At 48.3% G+C, this 19,656-nt stretch overlaps 1 pseudogene across 1 annotated transcript in view; it reads right to left on the reverse strand.

Annotated features, from left to right (window-relative positions):
- Positions 1-263: 263 nt before the first annotated feature.
- LOC147915754 (peroxynitrite isomerase THAP4-like) overlaps positions 264-19,656 on the reverse strand; it is a 31,074-nt pseudogene continuing 11,681 nt past the window's right edge. The window contains exons 4-7 of the transcript XR_015553759.1: positions 3,986-4,088; positions 1,824-1,881; positions 712-744; positions 264-356 (exon numbers count right to left, since the gene is read on the reverse strand). The product of XR_015553759.1 is annotated as a peroxynitrite isomerase THAP4-like (transcript). The remainder of the gene's footprint in view (positions 357-711; positions 745-1,823; positions 1,882-3,985; positions 4,089-19,656) is intronic.

Here is a 19,656-nt window from a genome sequence, read left to right on the forward strand (position 1 = left end):
TCTGGCTGGCAGGACAGGTTGTAGCTACAGGACAGAGAGGCACCTGTGAGCCTACCAGGAACCACACCTCAGGTGTCCCCCCACTGCCTGCCCAGCAGCTGGAGTCTGGGTGTCCCAGAGGTCGCCATGTAATAAGGCCGGGGGATGAGTGGGGGACCATGGAGACAGGCTCTCTGGACTGGCCAACAGGGAGAGTCCACCCCTGCCCTCACCCAACTCCTGCCCGGCCTCACCTCTCATTCTCGTTGAGCAACTCCATGTCTTGGAACCAGGCCGCAAATCGCTCCCTCGGGTTCTAGGTTGTAATTCTTGGCAGCCTCCTGGAGCAGCAGGATCTTCCTCATGACTCGGTATTCCTGGGACCAGAGGGAAGGAGAGGATGCAGACAGGGCCTGGGTGGGGGATGCTGCAGGGGCCTTGTTGGAGGTGAGGAGTGGGGAAGGGGACCAGTCCTGGAAACCATCCTTCCCTCCAGTTCCATCCAGGATCTACCAGTTCTCAGAATGGGAATAATCAGCCCCTCCTCCAGGAAGATTTCCTTGATGCCATCCTCCCCTCTACCCACGCGCCAACTGGATGGGTCTCCCACTTCTATCAAAATCTTCCACTCAATGTAAGATACAAGGGGTGGAGCCAGAAACTGTTCTGCCCAGAGGGTCTCTGATTTCCACCTCCTTCCCCTCCCCTGCAGGGAGTGCGGCAGCTGCTCACCTCAGTCCTCTTCTCAAGGTTGATCTCATTCCCCTGGAAGACAGACAGCCAGAGTCCATCAGACAGAGCCCCCTAGCCTGACTAGCCCCCTATGCCCACCCCTTCTCATGTGGCACTACTGCCAGGTCCCCAGAGGGAGCGGGGCATGCAGAGAAAACAGGACTTGGACCTAGGACGGTCTCTGGGCTCCAGAGAAGGACATGGGGGTGAGGCTGAGGGACCTGGCAGCACAACCCTCTCTGATGACAGACTTGGAGGCTGAGGCCTCTGGCAGAGGGGACTGCTCAGCCACATATGTGCTGCCTGACTTGGGGGTCCCAACTTCTCTCTCCCTCCACGGGCAGCATGGGAGGGACAGGCAGAGTCCAGCTCAGATAAAACCTCACGCAGCTGTGCCATCAGGCAGCTCTGAGCTTCCCCAGCCTGAGGAACGGGAATGGATGTCTCAGGTGGAGCCTCTGTTCACTCATCCCTAAGATGGGCCGATGCCCCAGCTCCCAGGGGCAGCTGCGAGGCTCTCATGAGAGGAGATGTGCCAAGTGCTGAGAACTCAGAGCTCAGTTCGGGGGCTTCCGCATCCCAAGGCTCAGAATCCTGGTCCTTCCTGCCTAGTCCTCAGGTGCACCCACCTCAAAATAGTCACCCATCGCCAGGTGCAGCATCAGCAGGTCACTGAGCAGAGTGCCAAGATAGGGGACAACACCCTGTGACATCGGGGTGTGGGTGGGATGAACCCTTGCTCTCAAGTCGACCCCATGTAGACCCTCTCCTGAAAAGTGCCCACCCTCAGCCTCCTGGCCCACCCCAGGGTTCCCACGAGGAGCAGCCTAGGACCCTCAGCAGCCTCCCGTCAATTCCTACTCCCTGCACACCCCAAGAACACCACACTCCTCCTCCTCACCTCCCAGGGCCGGCTTCTGGCAAATCACAGGGTGTGTAGTCCCTTGCCCTCCCCACAACAAACTCATCCTGCACCAGCTCTTCCAGGCCCTCCTCTTGGTCACTTCTACTGGGGGATTCAGACACTGTGGCACCAAGAGGAAGGGCCCTCCTCTCTTGATTTGAGGCCTCCAGCTGGGAGCGCAGAGCCCCTCCCCCACAGGCACACTCACCTGCTGCTGCTCCTGCTTCTCCTGCACTCTCTGGGGGAGCAAACGTGGAGGGCCCCTCCTGTCAGGGTCGAGGACAGTGTCAGCGAGGCCATACTCCCCTCACCCCATTTCTCTCCAGCACCACTGTCCTCCGACACTAGACATCTGACTTGAGTCAACTGGTACCAATGCCATTCCATCCTCCAAGGTCTTGTGATTCCAGAACAAGCCCAGCTCCAACCTCACTCTGGGTGTGAGCTTGAGCTTGTGGCTTGGCCTCCTTGAGCCTGTTTCCTCATCTGGAAAGTGTGAGAACTCCAGCTACCACACAGGTTCTCATGAGGACTCAGTGTCACAAGACTGTCATCATTGTTCTGGCCCTCACCCCTCCAGGTGGAGTAGGCAGAAAGCTCCCACGTTCCTTTCCTCCCTCTTACCTCAACACCACCCTGTGAGGCCTGCACCACACAATCACCACACAATCACCATCCCTCCATTTCCCTGATGTGGAGACAAAGGCCCAAACATGGGCAGAGACTTGCTCAGGGGCCCACAGAGGAGAGGCCGCTTGCCCGTCTCAGCCAGAGGCCCTGTTCCAACATCCTCGCCTAACCCCCAGCCCCACCACTGACAACAGTCCTGTCCCGAGCTCTCAAAGCTTCGCCCTGGGCCGAGACATGGATGGAGAGGATGTGGTGTCTTGGGAATCTGGTTGAGTGGCTCCTGCCTGCCCCAGTCCCGTGGAGTGTTTCTCCCCCATGCTGTACAGAGGCAATGCCAAACCCTTCTCTTCCCCAAAGAACCAGTCAGGATATTCCCCTGCACTGAACTCTTTCTTTATCCACTCAGGAAGTGGACCCACAATGTACCACCTCTGATCAACAGGGAAGGGGGTGACAGGACACTTTGCTTCCCCGTTTACATGAAGCTCCTAATGTCCTTTCAGCAGGATCCACTAAGAATCCATCAATGCCTAGATGCTTCACATAAGCCACCTGGGGTATATGTCATTGCCAACCAGGCACTCAGGTGCGACTCCTGTGGTTGACAACGAGTGACTGCTCTAGGGGGTTCAGGGGGTGTCCCAGAACACACACACATCTGTCTCTGGTCCAGCTGTTCAGATCCAAGGATGAGCAGCCTGTTTGTCCACCTGGGCCAGGGGAATCCCCTGCTGTGCCCGTCCCTGGGGCAGGCAAGGTGCCCTCCCCTTGGAGACATGGTGAAGACAGAAGGAGCAGCAGGGTCCTGGCTTCCTGAGGACAGGTTTAGGCTGAGGGATAAACCCACCACAACCACCCAACAGCCTGGAAGAAGCTACATCCAGCAGGATGGATGTGAGTGGAAGCCAGAGACCTGCTGATGGTGCCAGCTCGGCAACTCGTCCTCAAACAGCCCAGCCAACACCACTGTGTCCCATGACCAAGGCCTCCTGCCCAAAAATGGCACCCCACCTGCCCATGGGCAGAACAGATCCCTCTGCTTGTTAACCTGGACAAGACAGATGGGAATGTTTCAGAGAAAGTTCAAGTGAGAAACTATCAAAACCACAGCTTGCTCAGCACCCCTCCCTCGGCCCCTTCTCTCTTTCCAGACCCCCAGCCTCCACTCCACCTTGGTCATCAGTTCTCTGCTCAAGGACTCGTCTTGGCTATAGCTCTTCTTAAGTTTTTCAGTGCTCTCCCTGAGGGGAGGGGAAAGAAGGAAGGATAAATTTAGGGATAATGTGAGGGGTCTGAGTGCAAATCCTTTTCTTTGACAACCTGAGAGATTCAAACTGCCTGGAGGAGTGCTCTCACTGGGCTCCTCTGAGCGCTAAGGTCTCGTGGGACTGGGAGGGGGCTCTCCTGTTGGTCACTGGGGTCTCCATTCCCCCGCTATACAGAGCAGCTCTCTTTTGACCACTTTCAGTTTCAACTGGGCATAGAGTTCTGTTGCTATAAACACTTGAAAATCTCTAATGTGGCTCAACCCAGTACCTGGCATTTAGGGAAACCGAGTCCTGAAGCAGAATTGGTGCACTAAGGACACCAGGAGACTTAGAGACCCACCACTGAGGCCCAGGCCCTGTCCCCATCATTTGCTGCCTCCCAGGAGTTCCCACCTGACTGAGGGGCCAATGGCAGACATTCAGGAGATCCCCCATCCACCCTGGTCCTCCTATGGAGAGGGGCACTACCCACCAGGAAACTTCCCCCATGTGTTCTTCAGGTGGCATATGGATGTTTTCTGCAGAGCAGAGATGACAGTGCGGGGCGAGGAGAAGTTCTTCAGGATCTCGCACTCCTGGGGAAGGGAAGAGAATGAGCTGTGAGGTGGGGCGCTGGAGCCCTGCTTGCTCTAGCTTCAGTCCCCTTCTATTTAAATCTCCCCTCCTGGATTAGACAGATGTTCAGGGAGCCCCAGAAGGGCACATTTAGGACCCAAAGTGTAACACTCACAAGGAGGAGGATTTTAGCTCAACCCAAGGAGGGAGCCAGGTAGGAAGTGAGCATCCCCGCACTGGGACCTGGAGTCAAGATCAGCGTGCTCCTGGCAGGAAGGACCTAGGGACTTGCAGGGGCTTAGACCACACACTGCAATCCTGGGAGCTGATAAAGGTGGAGGCAGTTCCTAAGGCTCCAGAGAGGGGCTCCACTGGGCCTCCCACAGCACACCTGGGCCACCTGGATCCAGCGCTCCACCACCCTCGCCCTGTCCTGGGCCATCATGCTCGGGACCCCGAGGCAGGTGGTGATGACGAGGTTGGCCACCCTTCTGAAGTGGTCGATATTGGCCCGGACGGTGTGTGCCAGGTGCTCATTGCCGGGCTTGTTCCTCTTGCCCCAGGTGGAGCCCAGACACTGAGAGGGCACCACCTTCTGGAAGGGCTCCTGGGGAACAGGGGGAGTGTCACCCAGCATTGCCACACCCTAGGTCTGTGTCCACAGCCCACAAAGTCCCACACAGGGGTCACAATTTAGAGCTGGAGCTCAGGAAGCTCATGATGTGGCCTGAGCCTTGTTAGAGTCTCTGGCTTTTCTTCTCTGTCACTGCAGGCACCCAGCAGAGAATGACCCAGGACCCAATACTGGCAGGGAAGGGAGAGGGGCATTTGCATCCAGCCCGTCCTGGCTAACTCCAAGCTCCAGATGGTGGCTCACCTTGGCTCATCCCAAGGGGGCATCTTCCAACAACCTGATCCCCCCTCTGGTCCCACTCCCCATTCTGATGCACATTCCCCTGTGGCAGCTACAACCACGGGCCTTGTCTGTCTCCCTCATAGTGAAGTACACATCAGGTGTCTAATAAGTCCTGAGGCTGTTGAGCCTCCTGAGCAGACGGTTGGGCCACCAGGGACCTGGCTGCACACAGTGAGTTCCCCTCCCCCACTGATGTGCCAGGCCCTGCTCACCCTTCCATCTCTTCTACCTCATGGAGCCGGCACAGCCACTCTGTGCAGCAGGTCCTGTTAGTGTCCACCTCTACGCTCTGCAGGTGGACAGCAAATGTTTGGGGGTTCAGAAAGTTGCCCAGGTCGTATGGTTGGTAAGGGGTGGAGCCAGGATTCGGGCCCAGATCATAGGAGACTGGATGAGGTCTGGGGCAATGATGGCAGAGGGAAGGCCTACCCCACCCGCCCTGAGAGCCCAGCTGCTCACCGCATCCATCACGGTCAACTGCTCCACCACCAGCTTAGGAGGGAAGGCCGTGAGGTTAGGCTTCTTCTCATGCTTCTTAGCCACAGGTGGAGATGGACTTCCCACTAGAAATGATGGTCCAGGTGACTCCAGCTCAGCAGCTCCCACTCCTGCTGCAGCCGATGTCGGCCCTTGCTCCAGCTCCAACACTGCTGATGGAGGGGACACTGGCTCCAGTGCTAGAGAGGGTGGTGTCAACGGAGCTGGAGCCAGCTCTACCTCCACCACTGCCCACTGCTCTGCTTCTGCTGCTGGCTGGAGCTCTGCAGCTGGCGCTGGAGCGGGATAAAGAGAAAGGTTCACTCACATAGCTGACTTTCCATGTGTCCTTCTAAATACAGGAAAGATCCCACTTCCTTTCCAGGAATAGCCAGCCTGCAGTCCCCCTTAACCTCTGGCTCTGCCTCAGTGGCCTCCAGAAGCTCACACCAGTCAAAGGAAAGAGGGTCACAGCAGCTCAGCTCTGAACCAGGCAAGGTTACCTGCATGTACATCCCCTTTAGCTTGAAAAAGAGACAGCCCCTGACTGGTCCCACCCTAGTTCTGGTCCAACCCCATCATCTCAAGGTCCTGAGTGTGGAGGCCCTCTGCTCCTGCTCTCATCTTAGAGCAGCACTGGATGGTGTGGGTGGCCTCATGCACCTGCCCCTTGTCTAGTGAGTTGGTGGACTTGAAACCACTGGGCAGCTACTCGATGACCTCCTGAGTGGAGTTCTGCAAAGACTGCCTGGGAGCTGGGCCAGAGGGAATCAGGTGCTGCCTGCACACTGCCACTGTGGCCAATGCCCAAGAGAAAGTCTGCTCCTCAGTTCAAGCACAGAGGGCATCCTGGCAAAGAACTCTGGTCAGGAAGGGAAGGAGATGAAACCTCTAGGGCTCAATAACATACGAGTTGAGGAGCTCACCTTCTCATGCTGCCAGCCATGACCTGGGTATGAACATGACAGACGGACCAGACTTCTGACACCTAACAACCAGCTCCTGCCCAGGAATGGCCTGCCCCACATACCCTGCCTTCCCCACACCACACAGACACACAAACACACGATGAGGGGCCTGGATTTTGGGGTTGATCAGGTGGGATCACCGTTGTGTCCTGGTCTGCACTAACCTTTCCTGGGCTGCCCCATGTTACCCTTCACTGCCTCCTGTCAGACACCCAGAGGCGTCAGGGATGAGGGCTGAGCCAATGTAGGCAACAATCAAAAAGATTCTCTTTCTGGGCTTTTTTGAGCCCAGATCCTGCAAAAGTTGGGATACAACAACAAAACATTTTTGCCTCTTGACTGTCTCCCGTCAAGTGAGCTGGATGGGGGACTGTGGGTGCCTGGTTACCAGAGTTCAAAGATCTGTTGAGGCCTAGGACCAAGGAGATGGGGTCATTTTTCAAGATTCCTATACCTGGACCCCTTACCTCAATCAGATTTCTCCAGAGCTGCCCATTGAGCCCGGGCTGCTCACCCTCCTCTCTCATGTCACTTCCTGAACTGTACACAAGGAGCCTACACAGCCCTAGCCCCAGCTCCCTAGAAACCTAACTCAGGTCCTTGCTTTGAGAAGACAGAGATGAATGCAGACATCCTTTAACTTACCAGTTCTTCATCCTGGGATAGTCCCTGTGCCTCTCAGGTCCTCCCTAGTCTCCAAACCGACACCAGGGAGATCAGGCTAGAATCTACTTCCTAGGGACCTCACCTGGTGTATATGAGATAATATCTATTACCTCTGTGGGCTGGTGTCACATGTACATAAGGCACAAAATTAGAGATGGAAGAATAACAAGAAGGGGTGACAGGTAGCACAGAACACCACTCAAAACAGGCCTGGGTTCTAGCAATGTGATATTGGAACAGTCACTTCCAACTTGGCCTCACTTTCAGGTCAGCATCATGAGGGGGTTGAAACTAATGGAAATTTAGATACTGCCATCCTGCGGCATTAAACCATTCAATTGTTTACTGTTTTATGGAGAATGAGACCCAAGTGCCTCATCTTGGCCTATGAGGTGGGCAGCCTCCACAGTGGTACCCAGTAAGCCCCACCCATGGTATAGCCATCCCCGTGGAACCACTAAGTAGTTAGTAACTGGCTTCTGAACATAATAACAGCCAAAGTGATGGGATGTCTTGTCTAAATTTTAACTACATAAGTCTCTCACTTCCTCTTACTCCGTCTTTCATGTTCCATCTCTCTCTGTCGAATCCTTGTAACTGAGGAATCAAATACCAGTGTTTTGGGGCTGCCCAATGTGGAGGCCTATAGAGGAGAGAAGCACGGGAGTACCCAGGCCAACAGACAGAAAGAAACTTAGACTTTCAGTCCAAACTGAACCCTGAAGGCTGAGAGTGAACTTTGGGGCTAGTCCTCCCCCAGTTGAGCCTCAGTTGAGGCCACAGGACCAACCTGTTCAACTCACTGAGGCAGAGGCACCAAGCTGAAACGTGCCTGATTGCTGATCCACACAAATTGTGAGATAGTCAACATTTGTAGTTTTGAAATGCAAGGTTAGGGGCAATGAAGTCAGAGAGGGAAAGGTTACTGACACAGCCCACCAGGCCCTGACCCTACCTTCCACCCCAGCTCCTGTTCTCTCCTCCCAGCCTCCCTCCAGCTGCACTGGCCACATTTCTAACCTCCTCTGGCCAAACTCACTTCTGCCTGTGAGACTCAGGACCAGTGGTGCCATCCCCCTGACACACTGCTCCCAGACCCCTGAAGGGCTGGCTCCCTCTTGTCATTCTGGTCCCAGAAAACGTCACCCCAGTGAGGCCTTTCAGACCCTCCTACCCAGTGATGCCCAGCCCTCCCTCACAGCCCCCTGCTGTGTTTCTCTACAGCACTTGCTCTTTTCTTGCTCCTGTTTTTGCTTTTGTCCATTTCCCCTCTAGGCTGTGAGCTCCCGGCAGGCAGGGACCACTTGGTCATTTTCATCCTGCACTTTGGCCCACCAGGGCACCTGGCACAGGGTGAGTGCTCAGTGCACAGCTGCTGAATGAGTACATGGGAAGATCTTGCACCTCGCCCCCTGCTTCTGACCAACTGTGATTGTGGAGATGAACACTAGAAATAGGAGGTACAAGCTGTTTCTGAGGCAGAGGGACAGCCAGAAAGACCTCTGCTTGACTCTTCTCTGCTCCAGGAGGTCAAGAAAAGTTCAGTGGACACCGTGTAAATTCCAGGTTTACAGGAGAAGGAAAGGACTTGATGTATATGTATATTATGTAATGGTTACCAAAATAAGTTTAGTTAACATCAATCACCAAGCAAACATAAAAGATTTTTTCCTGGTGATGAGAAGTTTTAGGATCTACTTTCTTAGCAACTTTCAAATGTACCACACAGCAATGTTAACTTGCATAGTGCTGTATATCAAGTATATCTCAATACAACTGAAAAAAATAAAAACAAAATCTAACTTGCCACCACTGACACAAGAGGCTGCCCGCCCCCTGGTGGCCAGCACTAGCACTGCAGCCCTCACCAAAACTCCACCAAACAGAAAGGAACCATTCTTCAGATGTCCTCAAGGCAGAGGCTCTCCAGGGTCCCAGAGGTAAAGGAGCAGGACCTGTCGGCTTCGAGAGAGTGGGGTGAATCTTGGGAGCCTACCTTTCCCCCCATCTTGCTGTCCCCCACCAGGTGTCTTCTTCATTCCTGAGGCATCCAACCTCAACCAGGACAATGACTCCCCCCTGCCTCCAGATGAGGACCCCGAGGATCCAACAAGAACTGGTCTTCTCCCTCATCTCTAGACTTGGTGTCCAGTGCTCTGGCATCTTCTTCCTTATCCCCAGTTCTCATCCACCTATGCCCCCATGTCTCCTCAGTTCTAAATGATCTCAAGTGGGTGGAAAGCATCTTCTCAACATTTCAGAGCACAGTAGGTCATCAACAGAGAACCTAGTCCAACAGACACATTGCAAGTGCATGGAACACTTGGAGTCACCTGCTGGATGCACTCCATTTTATACAGGAGGACCCTCACTGAGGTATTCTCTCCTGTTCCCAATGCCTACACAAGGGGAGGATGGACTCATCACAGTTCTGGGTGCCCACAGAGGTGGACTGCAGGATCCCAGTCCTGTGCTCCCCAGGCTGGGCCAAGGATGGGTCTGGAACAGACAGATAGGCAGAAACCTAGGAACCTTAGGGATTCCTCTGCCTATCTCTGGGCATGTATCTAGGAGAACGAATGCCATGGTCCCCTGGGAGAGCTGCCTCCAATCTCTCTCCCTCCTGCCTCTTGTCACTTCCTCCAGGTCAGTTCTTTCTTGACTGCACCTCCATGGCCCCCACATGAGAATTCAGTGTGAGTGGGGGTGCCTATGCCCATGCTATGATGAGGAGAGGAAAATGATCTCATATGGAGAGGGGTGGGCAGCAATCCTCTAAGATCTTAATGCCTCTCATTGCCAAAGGAGACCTGAGGGAAGGGGCGGAGCCTTGGCCAAGGAAGCTGGAGCTCTGTCTAGTCTTTGGGACCCGGACTACCTCCTGTGGTCTGGGCCAGTACTTGCCTCTTTCTGGGCCAGTTTCCCAACTGTACAGTGAGGGGTAAGATGTGCAACAGCACAAGCATGTGCTCGGCCAGGACAAGTCATCAGGCCCCATAGATACATTAAGTATGTTTTAAGTGTATTGAAGACATTAATATTGCTGTGCAATCATCACCACGATCCATCTTTAGAAGTCTTTTCATCCTACAAAACTGAAACTCTATACCCATTCATGAATAACCCCCCATTCCTCCTCCTCCCAGCCCCTGGCAAACACCATTCTACTTTCTGTCTCTCTGAATCTAGCGATTTCAGCAACCTCATAGAAGGGAAATCACACAAGGTTGTATTTTTGTGACTGGCTTATTTCATTTAGAGTAATATCCTGAAGGTTCATCCATGGTGTGCCATATCTTAGACTTTCCTTCCTTTGTTAAGGATGAATAATATGCCATTTTATGTATATACCACATTTTGCATATCCATACATCCCTGGACAGATAGCCTAGCCGGGCCCAAAACCAAGCACAAAATAAAATGGGGCCCCAACTGGACTTTTATCAACGGTCCCCTGGAGACTACTTTCTTAAGCCACGTTCCATATATTTACTAAGGATCTAGTCTTGGGCCATGAGTTGTTTTTCAGAAACTCCGTTTTTCCTCCTTGAGCAAGTTTCAACTGGTTTGAACCAGTGAGACCACAAGACGGCTGGCAAGACTCAAACCGTCACTGCTGTTTGAGTCAAGTGACTGGAGGATGACGTAGGGGACCAAGAACTACGCTGCCAATCATGTTAAGGACACTGCCTTTTGAACGTGGGATGTATGACAGAACATGAAAATCTACTTGTGCAAAATGCGTAGGACTGCCCCCAACCTCCCACACCCACTCCTTTGCCCTTAAAAAGCCCTTTCAACTGCCCATTGGGGAGAAGGATTTAACCTTTGTCTCCTGTCTCCCTGCTGGCCAACCTCGTAATAAAGCTTTTTCCCTTCTACAAGAGCGGTATCTCATGGTTGGCTTAAGGGGTGCATTGGGCAGCGAGCCCTTCCTTGGTTATGATACTTGGGTGGCTTCTATGTTTTACCTATTATGAATACTGATGCTATGAATATGGGTGTTGAAATATGTTTTGAAGAATATGCTTTCAACTCTTTGGGGGCGTATATACCCAGAATTGAAATTGCTGGGTCCTATATAATTATATTTTTAATTTTTTTTAGGAATTGCTATACTGATTTCTACAGCAACTATATATTTTATCTTCCCAAGACAGTGCACAAGGGTTCCAACTTCTCCACATCTTGACCAACACTGGTTCTATTCTTTTTCTTCTTCTTCTTCTTTTTTTTTTTTTTTTGGATGCCATCTTTTTTTTTTTTTGATCGATGAATGTGAGGTGGTCTCTCACTGTATTTCTGATTTGCATTTCCCTTATGATTACTGATGATGAGCGTCTTTTCATATGCTTATTGGTTATTTGCAGATCTTCTTTGAGGAAACGTCTACTCATGTACTTTGTTCAAATTTGATTTGGGTTGTTTGACTTTTGTTGTTGAGTTTAGGAGTTCTCTATCTATTCTGGATATTAAGCCCTTGTCAGACACATGGTTTGCAAATATGGTCACCCATCCTGTGAGTTGTGCTTTTACTGTTGATAATGTCTTTTGAGATACAAAACTTTTTAATATCCATGAAGTCCAGCATGTGTATTTTCTTATTTTATTGGCTGCTCCTTGGGGGTCATATCCTTGAAATCATTACCAAATCCTATCTTGTAAAGTTTTGTCTTATGTTTTCTTCTAAGAGTATTATAGTTTTAGCTCTTACATTTAGGTCTTTGATCTATTGGGAATTAAGCTTTGTATATGGTGTTAGGTAAGGGTCCAAGTTGATTCTTTTGCATGTAGATATCCACATTTTCCAGCACAACTTGTTGAAAGGGCTTTTCCCCTTTGAATAATCTTGGCACCCTTGTCAAACATCATTTGATCACATGAGTGAGGGTTAATTTCTGGGCTCTCAATTCTGTTTCCATTGGTCAATATGTCTGTCTTTATGCTATGACAATGCAGTTTTGATACTGTAGATTTGTAGTAAGTTTTCAATCAGGAAGAATCAGTCCTCCAACTTAGTACCTTCTTTCAAGATTATTTTTGGTATCTGGGCTTACTTGAGATTCCATAAGAATTTTAGGATGGGTTTTTTTCTATTTCAGCACAAAACGTCCTTGGGATTTTGGTAAGGACTGCACTGGATTTGTTGATCTCTTTGGATAATGTTGACATCGTCACAATAAGGAGTCTTCCAATCCATGGTGATGGGATGTCTTTCATTTCTAGTAGTGCCGGGTGGTTGTTCAGGTTGAGGGGGCGGCACTCCTAGAGGTAGTCGTGCAGAAACCCACAATTCCTCCTCACTGTGCCTTCACCATTTCCTTAGAACTCATCGACCATCAACAGAAGAGAAAATGCATGTAAAATGCATGTGGGAAATTTGCAAGGACTGGGTGTGCCAGTCGGTGCGCACCCAGGATCCGAACCCGGGCCCCCAGTAGCGGAGCATGCGCACTTAACCGCTAAGCCACTGGGCAGGCCCTGGTGTCTTGTTTTAAACACATGACTTCAGTTGGTCCTTGATTTCCCCAGTTACACCCCAGCTGTCCTTTCACTGACCATTGTTGGTCACACACCCACTGCACCTGCCTCCAATCCTTCCCCTTCAACACCGTAATCTCACACACAGCTCCTCCCGACACTATCATGGCATCTCCCACCACACGTCCCATATACCTTCCATACAGCCATCAAGATGCTTCACAAACACCATCACCATTTATGTCCAGTGGGCTGAGAGGGCTGCCCGTGCACTGGGAATCAGGAGTCACAGGGTCTGCCACTTGACCTCCAATCACCTACTGTACCCCAGATGAAGGGCTTACCCTGCGGAGACACTCACTAGTAGCCAACTCCAACGAACAACAACATCTTTGCCCCAGGCTTCCTTCAAAATTATCCCCCCAGTTTCTGCCCCAACTGCTCCTTGAGGGGTCATTTTGGGGCAGCCTTTGAGGCCACCTTGGTGATTTTGTGCCCAGGCCCAGACAGCTCTTGGCCCACAAACACTTTAACCATAACCTCTGAAATCATATAGCACAGGTAACCAGTGAATGGCTGCAAATTACTGGTTTTACCTCAAGACACCTAAGGAATATTTCACAACAGAAGCATCCACTTTTGGGTTTTACTGTGGCCTGATATCACAAGGCTCTCATCCAGTGAGCTTCTCTCTTCCCCAGCCCCGTGAACAGGTTTCTCTAGGCTATATTGTGCAATGCATTATTTTCTCTCTCTCAGTCTGCTTCTCTCAGGTCACAGGTCCCTTGAGTTTCCTGCCTTGACTAGCTACCACCAACCCATAGAAACAATGTCAGTCCTATAGCACTGGGTGTTCAGTTCTACTAGGATTGACTGACTGGACTAGGCACAGGTGTGGTGGCCCTACCCACACAAAATCAGGAAACTGAGGCAACTAAGAAGTATCAACAACCTTAACACAACATGGACAACAACTCCATAAGAACATATCCTAGCCCTTGAACAACAGTCTCATGAGTCTCTCGCCTAAATGGTTTTAGAAAATGGCCTGGCCCTAGACTGTCTATACCGGCCAAGGAAGGAGGGGTTTGTGCCTTTCCTAGAACCACTTGCTGAGTGTACATCAACAGAGAAGTTCAAACCTACCTCCACCAAATGGCCCAAGAGGTTAAAATATTGCATAATATTGCCCAAATCTTTGAATAGATACCAAAGTCCCCCGAGATCACTGACCTATTTTCATGGCTGGTCTCTCCAAGTTGTGGACAATGGAAATGGACTGGATTTTAGATTGTTGCTTGTATAATCATAGGATTTGTTACTATAGCCCTCATCGAATGTTTACTCTCTTGGCTGCAACCTGCCTTACTCCTAATAACTCCATTAATTACACTTATTAAATATACTAACCAACTTAAAATTAACCAATACCCTGATTAACTTAAAAAATTCAAAATTTTTATGTGGAAAATCTGCTTAACGTAGAATACACCATTTTAAGCATTTCAAAGTATACATTTGTGTGGCTTTTAGCACAATGATTATGTCGTGTGGCTATCACCACTATCTAATTCCAGAACATTTTCAACACCCCCAAACAAACCCATACTCATTCACAATCTATTTTCTGCTAACCCAAACCCATGGAAACAACTCATCTGTTTTCTCCCCCTATGGATTTCCCTATTCTGGACATTTCATTCAAATGGCATCATGTTATCTATTGCCTTTGTGGATGGCTTCAGTGAGCACACATGTTTCAAGGTTCACCCATGGCCTAGTATGTAGCAGTACTTAATTCCTTTTTATGGCTTATAATATCCTATATTATGAATAGGCCACATTTGGTTTATGCAGTGATAACTGGATAGAAATTTGGGTTTGTTCCACTTTTGGACCATTGTGAACAATGTTGCTTTGAATGTCTATGGGCAAGTTTGCTCTTTTGGACATATCTACCATGGGCCTCTCCAGGTCAATGGTAATTCTAGGTTTAAGATTTTAGAAAATGCCAAGTTGTTTTCTGCAGTGGCTGCATCATTTTACTTTCCCACCAGTAATGTATATGGGTTTCCCTTTCTCCACATCTTTACCAACACTTGTTATTTTCCATTATGTTGAATATAGCCTTCATTTTGAGCATGAAATAGTATCACATTGTGCTTTGAATTTGCATTTTCCTAATAATTAATGATACTGAGCAACTATCTTGTGCTTATTGGCCATCTATGTATTTCCTAGAGACATGTCTATTCCAGTTGCTTACCCCGTTTCATTGACTTGTCTTTTATAATTGAGTTCTAAGAGATCTTTATATATTCTCAAAATAAGAGCCCTCTCACTTATATAAGTTGCAAATAGTAGGAGACATCAAAGACCCACTTTTAACAATGGATAGAATATCCAGACAGAAAACAGGAAATAGCAGACATGAAAACATTAAATACTAAATGGAGCTATCAGACACACACAGAACATTTTACTGGACAGCAACAAAATACACACTCTTCTCATGGGCACACAGACTATTTTCCAGGACAGATCACGTCTTAGGTCACAAAACAAGTCTTAACAAGATTAAGAAGACTGAAATAATACCAGGTAACTTTTCTAAACACAGTGGCATGAAACCAGAGTTCAATAACAGAAGGAAAACTGGAACATTCATAATACGTGGAAGTTCAACAAAAACTCTTAAACTTAAAAGTATATCGGGGGCTGACAGGTGCTGTAGCGGTTAAGTGTGTGTGCTTCACTGCTGGTGGCCCGGGTTCGGATCCTGGGCACGCACCGATGCATGCTTGTCAGGCCATGATGTAGTGGCATCTCACATAAAGTGGAGGAAGATGGGCAAGGATGATAGCTCTGGGCCGGTCTTCCTCAGCAAAAAGAGGAGGATTGGCATGGATGTTAGCTCAGGGCTGATCTTCCTCACACAAAAAAAAGGTAGATCAAAGAAAAAATCAAAAGGAAAATTAGAAAATAGCTCAAAACATACAAAAAGAAACAATAGGGGCCAATCCGGTGGTGCAAGTGGTTAAGTGTGTGTGCTCCACTGTGGCGGCCCGTGGTTCGCCGGCTCAGATCCCGGGTGTGCACCGACGCACCGCTTGGCAAGCTATGCTGTGGCAGCGTCCCATATAAAGTGGAGGAAGATGGGCACGGATGTTAGCCCAGGGCCAGTCTTCCTCAGCAAAAAAAAATAAAATAAAATAAAAGAGGATTGGCGGATGTAAGCACAGGGCCAATATTCCTCAGCAAAAAAAAAAGAAAAGAAAGAAAGAAACAATAAACACACCAAAACTTCTAGGATGCAGAAAAAGTAGTAGTAAGAGGACAGTTTATAGTGATAAACTTGTACATTATAAGAGAAGAAAGATGTCAAAGAAACTACCTGACTTACAACACACAGCATTAACAAAAGAAAAAATGAAACCCAAAGTTAGCAGAAGGACGGAAGTCACCAAGAGGAGAGTGGAAAAAAATTGAAAGACAGTATGGAAGATCAATAAAAGTAAAAGTAGAGTTTTGGAAAAAATAAAATTGAGAAACCCTTAGATAAAATATCTAGGAAAACAAAGATAGATGACTCAAACTAAATCAGAAATGAAAAAGGAGGCATTACAACTGATGCTTCAGAAAGAAAAAGATCAGAAGAGACTATTCTGAACTAGTGTACACTCATAAATTGGGTAACCTAGACAAAATAGATAAATTCCTAGAAACAACCTATGAAAGCTGAATCATGAAGAAATAGAAATCTTGAACAGATCAGTAACAAATAAGCAGACTCAATCAGTAATCAAATACCTCCCAACGAGAAGGGACTTCTCCACTCTGCCTGACCTTAGCCAGCCTGCCCCAGTGCCAGGCTGACTCCCGTGGACCTATGCTGGCTCCCTGTAAGTTTCTGCAAATCCAGGCCCCTGGCTCACCCTGGAGCATGCCAGCTCTGTTGGCCTCAAGCAGCATCCTTGACACCAGGCTCCCACTAGGCTCCTGGGAACCCAGGGCCCCATCTCAGCCTAGGGGCTGCCATCTTAAACAGCCCAAGGTGGCTCTTGTGACCACAAGTGGTGTCCTTGGCACCAGGCTCCTGGTGGGCTCTGGTGAATCCAGACGCTGGCTCACCCAAGTTCCTGCGTACTCCAGGCAGCCACAGGCAACACTCAGCCACAGGCAGCTTTTGTACCAGGGCACCCAGTAGGCTCCCACACCCCCAAGACCCCAAGTCACTCCAGCACTTGCTGGCTCCAGCAACCCCAGGTAGATTCCATGGCACCAGGCTCCCCAAGAGCTGCTGGGGAACTCAGGCCCATGGCTCACCACACCACCTGCCAGTTCCAGGAGCCATAGACAGCTCTCATGGAACCAGGCCCCTGGCAGGCTCCCACAAAATCAGGCCCCCAGTTTACCCAGGTGCTTGCTGACTCAGGCGGCCCCAGGCAGCTCCCATGGCACCAGGCACCGGCAGGTTCCCATGAACCCAGGCTTCCATCTTGACCCAGTGCCTGCTGGCTTCTGCAGCCTCAGGCAGCTCCTGTGGCCCCAGGATCCCAGCAGGCTCCCAGGAATCCAGACTTCTGGCCTACCACAGCACAAGCTGTCTCTCGTGGTGCCAGGCTCCTGGCAGTCTCCCATGAACCAAGGCTCTCAGCTCATCCCAGCACTGGCGAACTCTCATGGCCCTGGATGACTCCTGTGGCTGCAGGCTCTCAATGAGGACCTGCCAAACCAGGCTCCAGTGGGGCTACTTATGAACTCAGGGTCCCAGCTGTGCCCAGGGCCAGACACAATACCATAGACCCAAGCTTTCCACTCACCCCAGTACCAGGCTGTCCAAGGACTCCAGCAGCAAGCCTGCCCCTGGACACTACCAGATGGCCTACACAGAACCCCTAGATGGGATGACTGTGAAGGCTTTGGTTTGCTAAAGCCAGTCTGTAAAGAGTGGAAGAGGTGCCTACTTCCTCAAATTTGCAGACACCAATGGAAGGCCACAAGGATCATGAATAATCAAAAACCCATCACACCCCCAAAGAAAAAGAATAAAACTCCAATGACTGACCAAGCAATGGAGATATAGGAACTATGTGACAAAGACTTCAGAACAACCCTCTTTGAGAAATTCATAAAACTCTAAGGAAACATAGATAGACTACTAAATGAAATAAGGAAACAGTGCATGAACAAGTGAGAAGTTCATTATAGAAACAGAAATCATTAAGGAAAAACAAACAGAAATCCTAGAGTTGAAGAACACAATGTCTGAACTGAAGAATTCAATAGAGAGCTTCTAAATCAGATTCAACTATAACAAGAAATAATTAGTGAACTAGGAGATGTGTCATTTGTAATCATCCAGTCAAAGAAGCAAAAAGAAAAATGGGAATGGATAGGAATGGGGAAAGGCAGTGTGAATTATGGGATACCAGGAAAAGAAATAGATAAGCATTATTAAAGTACCAGAGGAGAAGACAGGGATAAAGGAAAAGAGTGTTTACTTAAAAAAAAATAGCAGCTGACAACTTCCCAAATCTGGAGAGAGATTTACACATCCAAGGTCCTGAAGCCAATCTGTCAACCTAAAATTTCAAACTAAAACTTTCTTCTCCAAGACACATTATAACAAAACTATCTGAACTCAAAAAAAGGATCAAACAACATGATCAAGTTCAACATGATGCAAATCAATGAATGTGATACACCACATTAATAGAATGAAAGATAAAAATCACAAAATAATCTCAATCGATGCAGAAAAAGCAGTTTGACAAAATTCAACAGCCATTCATGATAAAAATTCTTAATAAAGGGTTACAGAAAGAACATACCTGAACACAATAAAACGTTTACATGACAAACCCACAGCTAACATCATATTGAACAGTGAAAGGTTGAAAGCTTTCTTGCTAAGACAAAGAACAAGACAAGGGTGCCCAGTCTCAACACAGTCTTCAACATACTGTTGCAAGTCTCACCCAGAGACATTTGGCAACGAAAAGAAATAAAATACATCTAAATTGGAAATGAAGAATCAAAGTGGTCTCTGTTTGCAGATGATATGATTTTATATAGAGAAATACGTAAGGACTCCCCCCCAAACTTTTAGGACTAATAAACGAATTCACTCAAGCTGCAGGAGACAAAATCAACATGTAGAAATCTGTTGCCTTTCTGTACACTCACAATGAACTATCTAAAAAAGATATAAAGAAAAAAATCCTATTTACAATCAAAAACAGTAAAATACTCATAAATAAATTTAACCAAGAAGGTGAAAGATCTAGACACTGACAACTATAAGAGATTGATGAAAGAAATCAAAGACACAGAGAAATGAAAAGATATCTTATGTTCATGGATCAGAAGAATTAATATTGTTAAAATGTCCATGCTACCCAATTCCATCTCAAGATTCAATGCAATTCCTATTAAAATTCCCATGACATTTTTCACAGAAATGGGACAAACAATCCTAATATTCATATGGATCCACAAAAGACCTCCCATAACCAAAACAACCCTGAGAAAGAAAAAGCTGAAGGCATCACATTCCTGATTTCTAATTTTATTACAAATCTATAGTAATAAAAACGGTAATGATACAGGTATAAAAAGAGACACATAGACCAATAGAACAGAATCAAAGGCCCAGAAATAAAACCACACACATACACTTTGCTAAAAGTTGATGAGTCAGCTAAGAAGACTCCATGGGGAACAGATAGTTTCTACAATAAATAGTGTTGGGAAAACTGGATAACCACATGCAGAAAACTGAAATTGGACCCCTATTTTACAACACTCTAAAAGTAATCCCAAATTGAATTAAAGACTTAAATGCAAGACACCAAATATAAAACAACTAGAAGAAAATATAGAGAAAACAGCCCCAAGAAACTCATCTTGACAATGATTTTTTTGGATATAACATCAAAAGTGCAAACAACAAATGTAAAACTTAACAAGTGGGATGACATCAATCTAAAAATCTTCTGCACAGCAAATAAAATAATTGGCAAATTAAGGAGTTAATATCCACAGTATATAAGAAACTCTTACAACTCAACAGCAAAG

This window comes from Ceratotherium simum, chromosome 12 (assembly GCF_057802395.1).
Source record: "Ceratotherium simum simum isolate JZ-2026a chromosome 12, ASM5780239v1, whole genome shotgun sequence".
In the NCBI taxonomy this organism is placed as follows: Eukaryota; Metazoa; Chordata; class Mammalia; order Perissodactyla; family Rhinocerotidae; genus Ceratotherium; species Ceratotherium simum.